Source organism: Mandrillus leucophaeus, unplaced genomic scaffold, assembly GCF_000951045.1.
Source record: "Mandrillus leucophaeus isolate KB7577 unplaced genomic scaffold, Mleu.le_1.0 Scaffold87, whole genome shotgun sequence".
Taxonomy (NCBI): domain Eukaryota; kingdom Metazoa; phylum Chordata; class Mammalia; order Primates; family Cercopithecidae; genus Mandrillus; species Mandrillus leucophaeus.
Window position 1 is genome coordinate 102,939 of NW_012109474.1, and position 16,450 is coordinate 119,388.

Below are 16,450 nucleotides of genomic sequence, written 5' to 3' on the forward strand. Positions count from 1 at the left end.
TTTTTTTTTTTTGAGAGACAAGGTCTTGCTCTGTTGCCCAGGCTGGAGTACAGTGGCACAATCATGGCACACTGCAGCCTCAAACTCCTAGGCTGAAGCCTCCTAAACAGCTGGGACCACAGGTGTGTGCCACCACACTTGGCTAATTTTAAAATTTTTTTGTAGAGACAGAGTCTCGCCATGTTGTCCAGGCTGGTTTCAAACTCCTGGACTCCAGCAATCCTCCTGCCTTGGCCTCCCAAAGTGTTGGGATTACAGGTGTGAGCCACTGTGCCTAGGCAAGAACAATATTATTTTATTATGTATAGCTCTAGTCTCCCACCCTCACTGGCTTTTTGAAGCAAATACAAACATGGACCTATTTTGTAATTATTTCAGGAAAAATCTCAAAAATATAAGGACTCTTTAGAAGAAACATAACCACAATACCTGTATTATGCCTAAAACATGGAATAACAATTCTTTAATATCCTCAAATATTCAGTCCATCAGTGTTTAAGTTTTCCATATATATGTCTGAATAGTATTTGAATAAGGCCCACATGTTACATTGGAATTATTTGTCTTAATTTAATAAAAGTGGACTTTCCTTTTCAGAGCAGTTTTGGGTTCACAGCAAAATTGAAAGGAAGGTATAGAGATTTGCTATGTACTCCCTGACCCCACACATACATAGCCTCGCGTGTTATTATCAGCTCTGATCATAGTGGTCCATTTGCTACAACTGATGAACCTACATTGACACATCATTGTCACCCAAAGACCATAGTTTATTAGGGTTCACTCTTGGTGTTATACATTTTGTGAATTTGAACAAATGAGTATATTCAGCATCATAGTATCATATGGGGTAGTTTTTATTGTCTCTATAGTTTTGCCTTTTTCAGAATGCTGTGTAGTTGGAATAATACAGTATGGAGCCTTTTCAGACTGGCTTCTTTCACTTAGTAATATGCATTTAAGTTTTCTTCATTCCTTTTATGGCTCGATGACTCATTTCTTTTTAACACTGAATAATATTCCATTTTCTGGATGTAGCACAGTTTATCCATTCACCTATTCAGGGACATCTTGGTTGCTTCCAAGTTTTGCCAATTATGCATAAAGCTGCTATGAACATCTGTGTGCAGGTTTTTGTGTGGGTATGTTTTCAACTCCTTTGTGTAAATAACAAAGGGCATGCTTACTGAAGTCTTTTAACTTTCAATCTATAGTTTCCTGTCCCATCTCTTTTTATCCTTGAGATTTATTCTTTGAAAAAACTGGGTTATTTGTCCTATAGAATTTTTCACAGTTTGAGTTTTTCTATCTGCGTTCCTGTGGTGTTGTTTATCTTGTTTCTTCTGACTGCTCTATTCCCTATAAACTGGTCATTAAATCTAGAAGTGTGATCAGATTCAAACTGGATGTTTTGGTAAGACTATTGTATGGGAGGTTTTGTGTTCCTCCAGGAGACTTCTCATAAAGGAGTCCTGAAGATGGAGTGTTGTAAGCTTAGTGAGGGAGATCATTTTGGGTGATTTGGGGAGGGATGTTCCCAAAGTCTAGAAAGGTGCTATTGACTAGAAAAGTGGCTATTAGCTTCATGCCTGTACAAAATCAGCTACCAGGTGGGTGTGTGTGTGTGTGTGTGTGTGTGTGTGTACACACGTGTCTATGTGTCTTTACGTATGAGTTTTGTCTCCAGAATGAGAAAATAATGTGTAGTTCAGATTGTAACTTAGTTAGGGTATGCCAAATTTCCTGGCTTCTTAAGGAAGTGGAATCTATTAATGAGAAATAAAACATTCTGATATTAACAGTAAAGACTGTGTAATACTAATATGACTATAATAAGGAGTTGTGGCCACAAAGACCAAGAGAAACAGTGTTGCCACTCTTGTGGCAAGCACTTTCCCTTTCTAACCTCTTGCTCTTTAATTTTTCAATCGGTGTATAACAATTACATTAGTTGTTATATTTAATACATAGTATATTTGTTCTTAGACTTTTACGACTGCTGCTAATTAACTGTACAGTCTTTTATTAGTGTTTGAAATTCTAATTACTGCAGTACCAGGAAGTTTTAATATTGTTAGAACATATTGCTTCTTTATTGACTTCCAGGTTTTCCAACTCCGGTTGTGAACCTTGGTGAGTCCGTATTCATTAGAGGAGCACATGTTGGTTTAAACAACCCTTCTCTTTTATTAATGAACAAAGACATAAAAAAATGTTTCCTTGGAACTAGGGTTAATGTTGAATAGCTTGTTGCACATCCCATGCCAATGGCTGATTTTCAAGGAGTCGAGGGAATGTCTGTGACTGGCAAAGAATTGCCTATGTAATGTGCCCACTTCTGACAGGCTCATTCTCTTCCTGTCCTGGCCACACACTATGCTCATAGCCCTTACTGGTTCCATGTATGCTCTCGGCAGGAATGTCTTTTTTTGTGCCCAGCTATGCTTGCTGAGATGTCACTTTCTTCATTAAGCCTTCCCTAGTCCCAAACTCCCCAGAATTCCCAGTCTAAAACCCTGATTAGCTTGCAAACTTACCCTGTGTCATTCTTTAATTGCTTCTGTGTGTTACCATCATGCCCCTAACTGGAATGTAAATTCTGGGAGGGTAAAGATCACCTTATGGGTACGTTCAGTACACCCCACAACCCTGTAATGCCACAGATACTCAATTATCACTTATTGATTGATTGTTCCCTATTTGTGGGGAATGAGGGGTACAGAGCAAAATTTAAAAGCGAAATTTATGACCTATGTCAATTGCTTTAAGTGTAGAATTATAAAATTGTTGACAGTTGGGCCACATGTGTATTAAAGTCTGTCTCAAAGCCTTGCCTTGTTCCCATCCTTTCCCACAAATACATACTTGGCACCTGCTAAGTAGCAGGTATGATGTCAGCACTAGGGATGCAAAATGATGAAGACATGGAGCTTGTGTCTGGTGGAGGAGAGGCATCCGGTAAGTGTATGGTATGTTATGACATGACCAATGATGTGTTAGAAGGAAGTCACAGATGATGGGATGCCAGAGGAAAGAGTGTGAAAGTCCTCTTGAGGGGAGGATTCCTTTGTCCTTTTGCCTCCTTACTGACTTCGGTGAGTAACTTTTTCCAAGAATGGGATTTTCTAACATAACTTAATGGTGGTTTCTGCTACGATTATTCCTTAACTCTGGGGAGAAGCAGTTCCCCATGCAGCTTTAGAGCACAGGCTCTGGAGTTAGATCTGTGTTCTGGGCATGGTGCTGATATTGTCTAGGTGTGGCCTTGAGAAAGCTTCTTAACCTTCCCAAGCCTCAGTTTTCTCATATGCAAAAGGGAGATGATCACTCTTCAGTCATGGGGTTGGATAAGGATTCAATAAGATGATGCAGAATTTGTGGGTCTGCTGCTTCATGAACGTTCAGTAAATGTTGGCTGTTATGATATTGCTAGAAAACATTCCTTCTAACTTTACTCGCTTTCTTCTCCCCCTCCCTAGAACTTAAGCTCCTTTCTTCTGGTGCCATACATGCCATTAGCTTCACAGAAATATCTCTTTGGTTCCTAGGGCTTTTATATCAGTCCCAGGGACATTGTATAGTTAGACAGGAGACAGTGAGGGAACGGGAACTTGGAACAGTTCATTCTGAGCCTGCCTCCCATCCCGCCTGTTGCCTTTGCTGGGCCTACTCTTTACCAAGTGCAGAGCCAAGGGCTGAGGATTTCTGTCTCTCCCATTGGGACGTAGGGGGTGAATGAGTTAACATTTACAAAGTGCTCTGAGCTCCTAGGAGAAAAGGCACAATCTAAGTATTCTCATTAGTGAATGAATAATAGATGAGCATAAAGCACTTTACAAATATGAAGTTCTTTAGCAATGCTAAATAATACTTCTACCAAGGTACCTGTGAGTAGAAGGGCTGGTTCTTGAGGCTGTCATGGTTCTAGTCTTACCTGTCACTAATGCAGAGCGTGATCTAGGCAAAATCACTTTTCCCTCTGGGTCTCAGAACAGACGGGTCAGAATGGATGACGTCAAAGGCATCTCTTAATTTGGTTCCACTTTTTAGGATTCTTTATTTAGATGGAGAAATGACTACAGCTAGAGTCAGAGCCATCATTTGTGGGAGGGCATGATGACGTCTCTAAAGCAATGCCAGCTGCTGGGCAGAGATTCCAAGCAGTGGCTGCACCTGCTTCCTCCTTCTCCTTTGTGTCACTGAGAACAGGCTTGCCTTTTCTGTAGGGTAGGGGAGGAAGTCCTTGCCCCCAGGACTGTGGCCAAAAGATCTGTTGGATCTGAGTGCTAGAAAATACTTTACAACCATATTCCTTTAAAAAATGTTGTGGTAAAATACATGTAACATAAAATTGATCATCTCAACCCTTTGAAGTGTACATTTCAGTAGCTTTAAGTAACTCCATGTTGTTGTGCGACCAGTCTCCAGAACTCGTTTCTTTTTCTTTCTTTCTTTGTTTTTTTTTTTTAGAGATGAAGTCTCGCTCTGTCGCCCAGGCTGCAGTGCAATGGTGCTATCTTGGCTCATTGTAGCCTCCGCTTTCTGGGTTTAATGGATTCTTCTGCCTCAGCCTCCCGAGTAGCTGGGACTACAGGCACATGCCACCATGCCTGGCTAATTTTTGTACTTTTACTAGAGATGGGGTTTCGCCATGTTGGCCAGGCTACTCTCGAACTCCTGACCTCAGATGATCCACCTGCCTCGACCTCCCAAAGTGCTGGGATTACAGGCATGAGCCACCGTGCTGACCCAGAACTCTTTTCATCTTGCAAAACGGAAACTTTATATCTATTCAACTACAACTTACCATTTCTCCCTCCCCTTAGCCCCTGGCAACACCATTCTACTTTTTGTCTCTGAGTTTGACTCCTCTTGATCCCTCATATGGATGGAATCAATGGTTTGCTTCACTTAACACAATATCCTTAAGGATCACACATGTTGTAGCATGCATCAGGACTTTCTTCCATTTTAAGGCTGAGTAATATTCTATTGTATGTATATACCACTTTTTGCTTATCCATTTATCCATTGATGGACATTTGGATTGCCTCCCTCTTTTGACTATTGTGAATAATACTGTTATAAACATGGGTGTACAAATATCTTTTTGAGACCCTGCTTTCAATTCTTTTGAGCATATACTCAGAAGTGGAATTACTGGATCATATGGCAATTCTATTTTCAATTTTTTGAGAAAATGACCATATCCCTTTATTCTCCAAAAATGGAGTTGGAAGAGAATCTTTGATGACCTCAGATTCTCCACTCTGCATGGTTATTTCCATCAAGGGCCTCTGTCCTTACCTGTATTCACTAAATTATGACCCTGAAGATAATTTGCATTTCATCCAGAGGATTACATAATTTTAGAATTTGGAGCTTGGATGGGACCTTAGAGACCTGCTACTCAATGGAGGTATGCTTTGATTTGGACACATCCAGGTCCTAGAAGCTCATAGCAGTACAGTGTAAACTGTCCTGGGGGTAGGGCAACTGTAATTAGAGGTATCAAGCTAAAATTGGCCCCCTTAATTTTACCCTTGGTCCAGTGGGACAACACACACACAAGCCACACATAGCCATTCTGTTGTTTTACGTCAAGTCTTCTTTCCAGCCCACACATTTGGTTTGACCACTCCTTACCAGAAACGTCTCACCACCACTGACTTCAGAGGTGAAATTTGGGGTGTGGCAGCTTTTCAGAATCCTTGACATCCTAAACAGATGCCTGGATTATTTCACCTATGCCGGCTTCCTTGGCTCACTCAAAATATGGACAGGTTCCACCTGCTTTAAACCACAGTTTTCTGCTCCTTGACAGTCTTTCAGATACAACGTTTGGGAAAATCACAGACTAGCAAGGGGATGATCTTTCCTGCAGGATATACACAAGAAAAGAGATCTTTCAAGGGAATGCTGGGTTACATGTCATATCAGCTAAGATGTGTGTGGCTGCAAGTAACATCTGACTAACAGTGTCTGAAGTAATAAAAACATTTAATGAGCTCACATAACCAGGAGCTGGACTGTTTTAGCTTTGGTGTTGGGGCTCAGTGGTGTCATCCAGGAACCAGGTTCTTTCTGTGTGACCCTAGCTTGTTGTCTTTTGATTCTTAAACTTATTGCCTCATGGTCACAACTAGCTGCCTCAGTTCTAAACAGAAAATCCTTACATACTGAGGATTAAGGTAGGAAGAAATGGAAGCCTTCATTCTTATCGCCGTCTCCTTTTTTTAACAGGAAAAATATCATTCTTCGAGGAGACCCTCCTCCAAGCAAACTTCCCCTTATATCTCTTACCAGAACTGGGTCACGTGCTCCCATCTAAAACAATCACTGGTCATTAGAAATGGTGTTACCATGCCTGTCTTGGACCAATCACATTTGATCCTCTGGGGATAGAGACATGTTGCCACCTGAACAACTGTGGGGTGCTGTACCCCTAGGAAGCAGGGAGAATGGCTGCGACTAGGCAACTGACAGTGTCTACCATAAATATGTTACTCAGAAGAAGAATCGAGAACGACCATAATTTTTATTTAAAGATTTCTATTTTACAGAGGCATCTCTGATTGAGGGACATTTAAACTTCCCTGTTAAACTTATCAAGACAAAAAGACAAGGCATCTTGCCACGTTTCTTAAGTATTCTCTGCAGTCTCTCTTGACCTTTTCCCAGCTGTGCTGTAAACATAAAGATAATAACATATCTGAATTTTATGATGCACAGATAATTTTCACATACGTTATCCATTTGACCCTCACCATAACTGTGTGGGGTAGGTAAGGCATGATTATACTTTTCATTTTTTTTTTTTTTGAGACAAAATCTTGTTCTGTCACCCAGACTAGAGTGCAGTGGTGTGATTTGGGCTCACTGCAACCTCCACTTTCCAAGATCAAGCGATCCTCCTGCCTCAGCCTCCAAGTAGCTGGGATTACAGTCATGTGCCACCATGCCCAGCTAATTTTTATGTTTTTTTAGTAGAGATGGGGTTTCGCCATGTTGGCCAGGCTGGTCTCTAACTCCTGACCTCAGGTGATCTGCCCGCCTCGGCCTCCCAAAGTGCTGGGATTACAGGCCTGAGCCACTGCTCCCAGCAACTTTTCATTAATTTTTGTTGGACTTAGGATTAGAGGGATGAGCAAATCCTACTGCTTAGTGCATGGAATACTAGCATCTATTGTTTGTGCTTGGCTCCTCTCTTGTTTTAATAATTAACTAATCGATCCGTTCTCTTTTATTGCCATCTCCCACTCACATTTTTTCCTCCACATAGGCAGTCATTCTAAATATGTCCAATGTTTATCTTGTTATTTGTATGCATATTTTTAAAGTGAATATTTAGTGTGTATGCAGTTTCGTTTGCATAAATTGTGATATTCTCTAAATCTCATTCTGGTTTGAACTTTTTTCATTCTGCTCTGTTTTTAGAAGTGATCCATATTGCTATGTGTATCTACTCCATTGCCTTTAAATGCTGCATAATACTCCACGGTGTTTGTCAATCATGTTTTACTCATCTTCACCCCCTAGTGGAAGCCTTGATGGCCTCCAACTCTGCACACAAATAGTTTCAAACATGAACCGCTGACGAAATATGGCTGCTGATGAAATGTGACCGCTGATGGGCCTGGGTGGAAATTTCTCTGGGATGCAGACTAAAGAGCATGGTGGCTGGGTCATAAAATCGACACTTAATTTGAATAAGTGCCACCTAGTGGCTCTCCACAAAGCCTGCACTAGTCCATCCTACTAGAAATTGTTCACGTTTAACTGGAAACTGGGTCTCGGAGATGTTAAGTAACTTGCTCAAGCTCACATAAGGAGTAAAAGTGAATTAGGACATCAAGGACCCAAATCCAGGCCTTGTAACTTCAGGGCCGTTTTATTTTCCAGGGCATCACCCTTTAAGTCTCTGGATCATAATATTGAGCACTAATAAAAAGATTTCTTGAGGCTTTTGTTATTTACAGAATGAATATCAGAAATGGCTTACTGGTGCTACTGGCCAGTTGCAGGCAGAAGAAAGAATGAAAGCAAATGGGCATCTCATGTTCTATTCTCTGATTCAACCTGTTTTGGGTCCCTTTTGATTGCTTTACCACAGTTGCTATTACATTATTTTGGGAAGTATTTGAAAAAGAAGAGGAAGTGCTGGATATCTGAACTCCTTTCCTCCAGTCTACCATGGGCCAAAATGTAGTACCACCATGCCTGTCTGACTTGAAAGTAAAAGAAGAGTCATAGAATCAGATAGTGTTATAACCAGAATGGACCTTACAGATTGTTTAGTCTAATCCTCCCATTTTATACATGAGAAAATGGAGGCCCAGAGAGAGGAAGACACTTGCCTGAGGTCACACAGCTGGAAGGAGAGCAGGATGGGCACCCAGGCTTTCTGAAAACCAGTCCCTTTGATGCAGGTGAAACCCCACATTGGGGCTTAGCTCAAGAGGGTTCTTAGCTTTGCTCAGGAAGGAATTCAAGAGTGAGCCGACAGTTAAAGCAAGTTTTCAGAGCAATAGTATATAGCAAAATGGCTACTCCACAAACAGAGCAGGGCTGTCCCATAGGCAGAGTAGCACTTGTGCGTTGCTGGCTAGGTCTATTTACAGCTGCTCCTAATTATATGCTTAATAAGGGGTGGGTTATTCACAGATTTTCTACAAAAGGTGTGGGGAATTTCCAGAACTGATGGTTCCTCCCTTTTTAAACCATATAAGGTAACTTCCGGGTGTTGCCATGGCATTTATCAACTGTCATGATGCTGGTGGGAGTGTTTTGCAGCATGCAACTGTATTATAATTCCCAGTCCTAACTGCTTTTGGCTGGTTCCTTTGCTACAGCCTGTTTTGATCAGCAGCGTCATGAAAACAAATCCTGTTCATCTCCTACCTCTCCTTGCCCTTTCCACTTCTCTGCACACAGCAGCTTTCACCTGCGTACCCAGGAATCCGCACTTTAAGCCTCAACAACCTGAGGTGTTGTTGAGAAAAAACTCCAAACAGTGGCGTGCTGGCAAATCTTTAACAATCACCTGGGGTGTGGTGGGGTGTGGGTTAAAGCCCTATTTGTAGCATATGGCCAATTTTAAGCTGCCAAAGTGCTGCCACCAGATGTGAAGTAGTGGGAGCAGGGCAGTAGAGGGCCACCTATCAGAGGCACTTCCACCAAACAGATGCCCTTGGCATAAGTAACTGCAAGGGCACAGACAACAGCAACGTCTGCTAAAATGATTAGGAAGTGATGAGTTTTGAGGGTTTATTACTTTTGTTTTTAGTGTAACTTATTTGATTGTAAGTTTACATAATTTAGCTTACAATGTCTTATAAAGTCTAATAAGGGCAGTGTTTAACAATCACTCATGAAATTCCTGAAAATTGAACTGATATGGTTTAGCTGTGTCCAAACCAAATCTTATCTCAAATTGTAATCCGAATTATAATCTCCACGTGTTGGGGGAGGGATCTGGTGAGAGGTGATTGGATCATGGGGGCGGTTTCCCCATGATGTTCTCGTGATTGTGAAAGAATTCTCATGAGATCTGATTGTTTTATAAGTGGCGGTTTCCCCTGTTCTCTCTCTCTCTTCCCTGCTGCTTTGTGAAGAAGGTGCTTGCTTCTCCTTTGCCTTGTGCCATGATTGTAAGTTTCCTGAGGCCTCACCAGCCATGCAGAACTGTGAGTCAATTAAACCTCTTTCCTTTAAAAATTACCTAATATTGAACAGTTGTTTATAGTAGTGTGAAAATGGACTAATACATGAACACTCAGCTCTCCCAAACTTATGTGAGTCAGCTCCAACACAACATCGGCTGCAAAGGAATGAAACCAGCTTTGGTGTGGCAACCTGCCTTCCTGGTTTATAAATTTGTCCTGATTCTTCTGAATACTCTTTGGTGGAAACATGAAATATGAATATAGTGGAAAAGAGGGGCAAAGGATAAATGAGCTATTCTGGAGATAAACTTCCTGTGTAGTGGAAGTCTTAGCTCTGTAAGCGCCCAAACTATGATGGTTTTAACTTTTATTGATGAACTTTGAAAAGAATTGTTGCATTCTTTCCTACTTCATTACACGTGAGACATTATGGCTTATTACTTTTTTGTGAACAACCCAGGGCATGCTGAAGTGGGCAAATCTATTTTCCTTTGGAATAAATGACCTCAAACTGCTGGGCTGTTGGGACCTTTGGACTTGCTTTTCAGAGTTGTTTTTTTTTTTTTTTTTCTCTCGCTCACTTTCTGGAAGCTAACTTTTTATTGTCAGTATGTCTCTAGCTTCTCCCTCCTCTTTTTACTTGACTAGAGAACCAGGCTTATTGGAATCATATTAATATCAGTAATCTGTTGCAATACAGGCCTGATGAGAAAAACATGTAAATTTTAGTGCATAGATCTTGTGATATTTTGGATGCTCAGATGCCTTTTGCAATAACTTCTGGTGTTTGTAGAATTTCTGGAGAGGTGATATTATTAGATTACTATGTTTCAGATCAGTGAGTATTGCTATAGTAATATTGTTATATATAAGTATATACTATATCACTATGCTTGAATTCCATTATAAGAGGAAAATTCATCTCTGGGCCAGGAAATATGTCACGTAAAAAGTAGAGCAGTCGTGGACTATATTTTGAGGGACCCAGTAACACTACTGGAACATGAAGTGGTCCATATGGTGAACTTTGCAAAATACGGTGAGACTTAAATGGTCAAGTTTAGGGCATGCCTCCTTACTCTAAAAACGGTGGTGCTCCATCTCCTTAAACATACAGGCCATGCATGGGGCAGGAGATCCAGTGATTGAGAGTTTTCCCATGCTGGAGGCAGGGAGGTCCCGCCACACATCTGCCCATCCTTGGAGTGCTGCTTGCTGGGGCTGAGAAAGGAAGTAGATTGTACCTGGCAACCTGGCTGTGCCCTTCCTCTGTGACACTGGAACCACCAGAAGGGTCCTTGATATGATTTGGATTTGTGTTCCTGCCCATATTGAATTGTAATCCCCAATGTTGGAGGAGGGGACTTGTGGGAGTTGATTAGATCATGGGCGTGGATTTCCCCCTTGCTGCTGTTGTGATAGTGAGTGACCTCTCATAGATTTGGTTGTTTGAAAGTGTGTAGCACCTCCCCCTTCTCTCTTCCTCCTGCTCCAGACATGTTAGATGTGCCTGCTTTCCTTTCACCTCCCACCGTGATTGAAAGTTTCCTGAGGCCCCCTCCCCAAGCCATGCAACCTATAGAGCCTGCAGAGCTGTGAGCCAATTAAACCTGTTTTCTTTATAAATTACCCAGTCTCAAGTATTTCTTTATAGCAGTGTGAGAACGGACTAATACAGCCCCCTACCCTTGTTTCTCCTGCCTGGTAATTCCTTTGCACGTAACTGAGAAAGAGACATTAGGATATTGTCCAACTGATTTGAAAGCAGTGGTTTTCCATGCTTCTGTAGTCTTCTCCAGCTGCAGGAAAGCAGCCTCAGTGCCGTTGGAGGAATCGGCCTCTTCTATGCAGAAAAAGGACTCCCCACTGAATTTCCAATATCTCCCTAACAAATTCACCTCTCATTTCTTTGGAGCCTTCGAGCTTTTGGGAATTCTCAGGTCTAGTGAGGGAGGTCTCATTACACTTCCTTAAGGAACTTCCTTTAGCCCTTAACTCCTTGAGGAGACTCATGTGATGGGCTGTGGCACAGAAGCCAGGTCCAGGGTTAAGGTGGTCTAAGGGGAGCAATTGCCAGGAGGCGAGAAGCACAAAGACAAACTTTCTTTCCTGCACTGGCCCCGGGCTGTGTGCTGTTGATATCATTTGGGTAACTTCTATGAAGTCTCTGAGCTGGGGTCACCCTACATGGGGCAGTGGGGAGTCCAGTAGCAAGGGTTTGCTCCCCTACAACCCCCTTCATGAGCCTAATTAACAAGTTGGGTCCTTTCCAGCTCCTTCTGGTGGTTCCAGTGGGGCTGGGCTCCACTGGGGGTGGGCAGACAGTCTTACTTTAAGCAGGGTATTGATCCTCACGTGGTCCTGGTGCCCCTCTTGGGGGAGCACTCTCATGTTTTAAGTGCATGCAGTTACTCTCTTGACTGGCTTGTAAACAGGTTTTAATGGGGCTATTAGTGTAAAAGGACAGGAAACTTTCAAAAACAGGCTCTTAAATATTCATGAGGATGTTAAATCTGGTGCTTAATCACCAGTGTTTGCACACAGCAAACGGGGAGGGAGGACAGCTAACAGGCTGCCTTCACTCTGAACAATTGACAGGGCATTAATAAACGCTCTTACAGCCATGATTAATGGCCCAGAGAACAGGACTTTTTTTTTTTCTTTTTAAACAAAGGGAGCCTCTGTCCTTTGGGGACTCCTGTTCTTGGGGGAGTGTCCATGTGGGCATGGGATTCAAGGGGGACATGGAGGCTGGACAGAACAAAGTCCCTTCATAGTCAGCTGAACTCCCCTTCTGACTCCATTTCCCGGAGCATGGCTTCCACAGGGGAAACTTTTTAAAAACTTAAGCAGAGGCTCTTAGGAGAATTCCTTACCTGGAGAATCCTTAACTCAACCTTGAGAAGGCCACGAGGGAATCACATGGCTTGGTGAGCTGTGACCAACTGCTTCCTCAGAACCTGCCTCACATCCTTTCAGATTTGAGTTAAATGCAGGTGTAGATGGTTGACTATGGCCCAGGGGTTCCTGCAAGCAGCCCCACCTCTCCCCACCTATCTAAGAGTGCATTTTAATTTCTGGAGAGACGTCTTTCTCTTACTTCTCTCTGTGACATTTAATATAGAACCCCTAATGGAAAGTGAGTGGGGGGACTGCTTTTTAACTGGTAAATGATCTGCACTGTTATGCTTCTGGAATGGACCTTGGAGATTTTCTAGGCCAGTCTGCACTCCTTCCAGATGAGGAAACTGAGGCACGGAGAGTTGAAGCAACTCGCCCAAGGTAAAATACTGAGGCAGTGGCAGAGTTAGCACTGGGCACCAGATACCCTGAGTCCAGGTCCATGAAGTCTTTTCTTGGTACCCCTGTACCAGTGTGATGTGACTCCTCCAGGTAGATCCAGGGAATACCCCACTGATTCCTTCAGAAGTGGTACAGGCTTGAAAGCCTGCTCAGTCCCAAGCATGGCAAGACTGTGTTAATAGAAACAAAGCTAAGTTAAGAACAGAGTCCTGGGAAACATCTCATGGTTTCTGTGTGGTGGGAAACCCCAGTCTCATTATCTGAGACCAACCCAGAAATTCAAACCTGTTTCCTCTCCACAAGTACCATTTGGGATTTTCAGTTGACAAGTTCCATTTACAAATGAAATCAAGGCGATCTCCCCTGCATGAAGTAAGAAATCTATAAAAGCTGTCTTCATGGAGCTAGAAAAACCCTATTATGTTTTATAATGGTAGATCAGGACAAAGAAGTCAGCGTCTTCCACAATACCCTTCTCAGCCTCCAGCCCTTACTGCCCACATCCCACATGCTTCTAACAAGTCTTTCCTGTGCACAAGCCACCAAATTACAGGTTGTGGTGGGGAGGGATGCCATGAAGATGGATAACAAGTGTCACTATCCCCAAGGTACTCTCCCTCCAGCTAGCAATTTGACTTTAGGGCTGTGTCAGACAACCAAATGCAGTATCTGGCGGAATATTTTTGCAAATATCACTTTAATATCTCCTACTACTGCTCAGGAATTCAGTGGTTCCCGCTACATCTGGGTCCAACCCAGACTGGCTCTCCTGTGCACAGCCAGGTTGCTTCCCCTTAAAACTAAACACATCCTTTCTTTTGAATCAGTGGAGCAGGGCACAGTCTACAGACAAGATGGATATGATTCTTAATCATGGATTTGTTCAGAAACTCAGTTCAACTTTTTTTTCTTTATGGAATGCCAACCAAGAATGAAAAATCAGCCTCTCTTGCTAAACAGTTTGCATTAATGACTTCCATCAGAGCCAATCTATTGATTTTTTTTTAAACAAAACTCCACTTGTCTCTTTCATCTGGATATATAGCTGGTAGGTATTGTTGGTAAAGCAACCAATGTGAGAAATAGTTTCCTCTTCAAAGTTAGAATGAATGTATTTTGACAGTTTTTACCAATAATTGTTTCAATGTTTGATACAAATGCTGAGCACAGATGAAACTTAAACCACAGAAGAATTGGACTATTTTCTCAATGGAACGTTGACTGTCAGTTGTATGAAGTATAAGGATGGATTCTATATCTTGTTAAGTTATTAAACTGATACCAAATGTTAGACAATGTAACACTGATTTCACAGAATGCAACTTTGAATTGACATTGTGCCTCTTATACCAAAGTCTTCTATTATATAACGTTGTTTTTGACTGGTTTAATCAGTCAAGTGTAGTAGGATTCAGCATGGTTCACTGAAAACACTTGTACTAGGATGTAGGAAATTTAATGCTACTCCTAGTAGTCACATTAAATTATTGTACCCATTTTCCTCACCTGTAAAATGGGTATAGAAAAAAGGACACATCAGTCTGTTGTTTCAAGTGAAGTAATGCATTTATTTACTTGCTGTTTCCATTTGATATCTCCCAGGCATCTTAAAATGAAACTTTCCCATATTGAACATAGAATCTCCCCCTCCAAACCTAGTCCTTCTCTAGCATTCTCAAGTCAGTCATGGCATCACAAACTACTCAGGTGCTTATGCTGGAAACTGGAATCATCCCCCAATCCATTGTAGTGAATCAATAACACATTCTGTTCTATCTTTTAAGTAACTCTCAAATCTATTCCCTCCACTGAGCAGCCTAATCCAAGCTATCTCATCTCTTGCCCAAATGAAGACAGTTACCTTCTTACTCTTCCTGCCACACCCACCATTGTCTCCTCTAGTTTGTGCACCACCCTCAACCCATACAGCAGCCAGAGCTATTCTCTTGAAAATGTAAAGTCACTTACATCCCTCTCTTAATTATGGCTGTCTGTTGGCCAAGACTGGGTACATGGGTCATCAGGCCATGACAGTCTTGTCCCTATCTTCCCTTCGGTATCAATTTCACCCCAGTCCATTCCAGCCACACCACTCTCTTCTGTTCCTTCAATGCTTCTTTTAAGACCCACAGCCTTCACACAGACTCTTCCCTCTGGGAGGTTCATTCATCCTGTTATTTCCTGGATGACTCCCAATTATCTTTCGGACTTCAAGATAGATGCCAAATGCTAAGAGGAGACTTCCCTCCTTTCACTCTCATTCTCCAGTAGCATGGATTCCTCTCATCACCATATTCTGTAGCATTTGTTGAAACTATATTTCAAATATTTAGCTGTGTAATTATTTGGACTGTAAGCTTCATGAGGTCAAAAACTATGACTGCTTTGTTTACCCCTTTACCCTCAGTGCCTTGACAAAGTGCTTGTCACATGGTAGAAAGATAACAGGATGGCCACATACATGAATGATTAAACACCCAATGCCAATACAAATCCAAGTTATTTTCATGCTTGTGTTTATGGGACACCAAATTAAGTGGAGAGATGAGATGTATCTAATGAGCTGGAAGTTGTGGGGTGGTAAGAAACTCATGTTGAACTAGTTTAAATATTAAAGGGGAAGTTTATTAGTCCCTGTAGCCTAACTATAGGAAAGGCAGGGCTGGAGTTGGCTACAGGTCCTCCAAAGTTGGCAGCCAATTTCTCTCTGCCTTTTATCCTCTGTCTCTGACCCTCTCATTCTTGCTTGTCTTCACTCTTTAATGTGGACAGATTTCTCCATGAGGCAGAAAAAGAAAAAGTGTTCATACAGAGCCCCAGATTCACAACTTTTTAGTCTTTCTGGCCAGGAAAAGCTTCAGGAGGAATTCTGATTGACTCTTCTTTGGGCCACAGTCTTATCACTGGTCACTGTGTCTGCTGTTCCCACTGTGGCCAAGGGGATAGAGTCATCACTAGTCAATCCCAAAGCTTCTGAGGCTAGAGTCTATCATCGGAAGCGTAGGCTGGCATCTGGAGTTTGGGAAAAGTCCCAGGCAGTTAAAGACAGTGGCCTCCATAAAGTATGAATTCTGCAGGAACAGAGTCCAGGTAATATGGGTTGCAATGTTCATAGATTGAGCCTCGATTTTTCTGGCTCCTGATACAGCTTAGGTTCATCGGAAAACTCAGAGCAGAGGCAGATTTACCTGTGAATAGAGTGGGCAGCCAGCCTCTTGAAATTCTATGAAAGGAGTCATTCTTTGGGGGTAGAATGAGAGTCCTCAATGATTAATTAAAATTCGAGGACCCATACAGAGTCAGTCTTATAATTTATGGTGCCAGTAGCAACCAACTCTAGTCCAAATATTGTTCTCATTTTTTGGTAAATTAGCAGTGGAGATTATAGACATGAAAAGGCAATGGGGATCCTTCCTGATGGCAGTTGAATTAATATGTGAGTGAGGAGTTTGAAATATTCCCACCAATCCTCCATAGCCTGA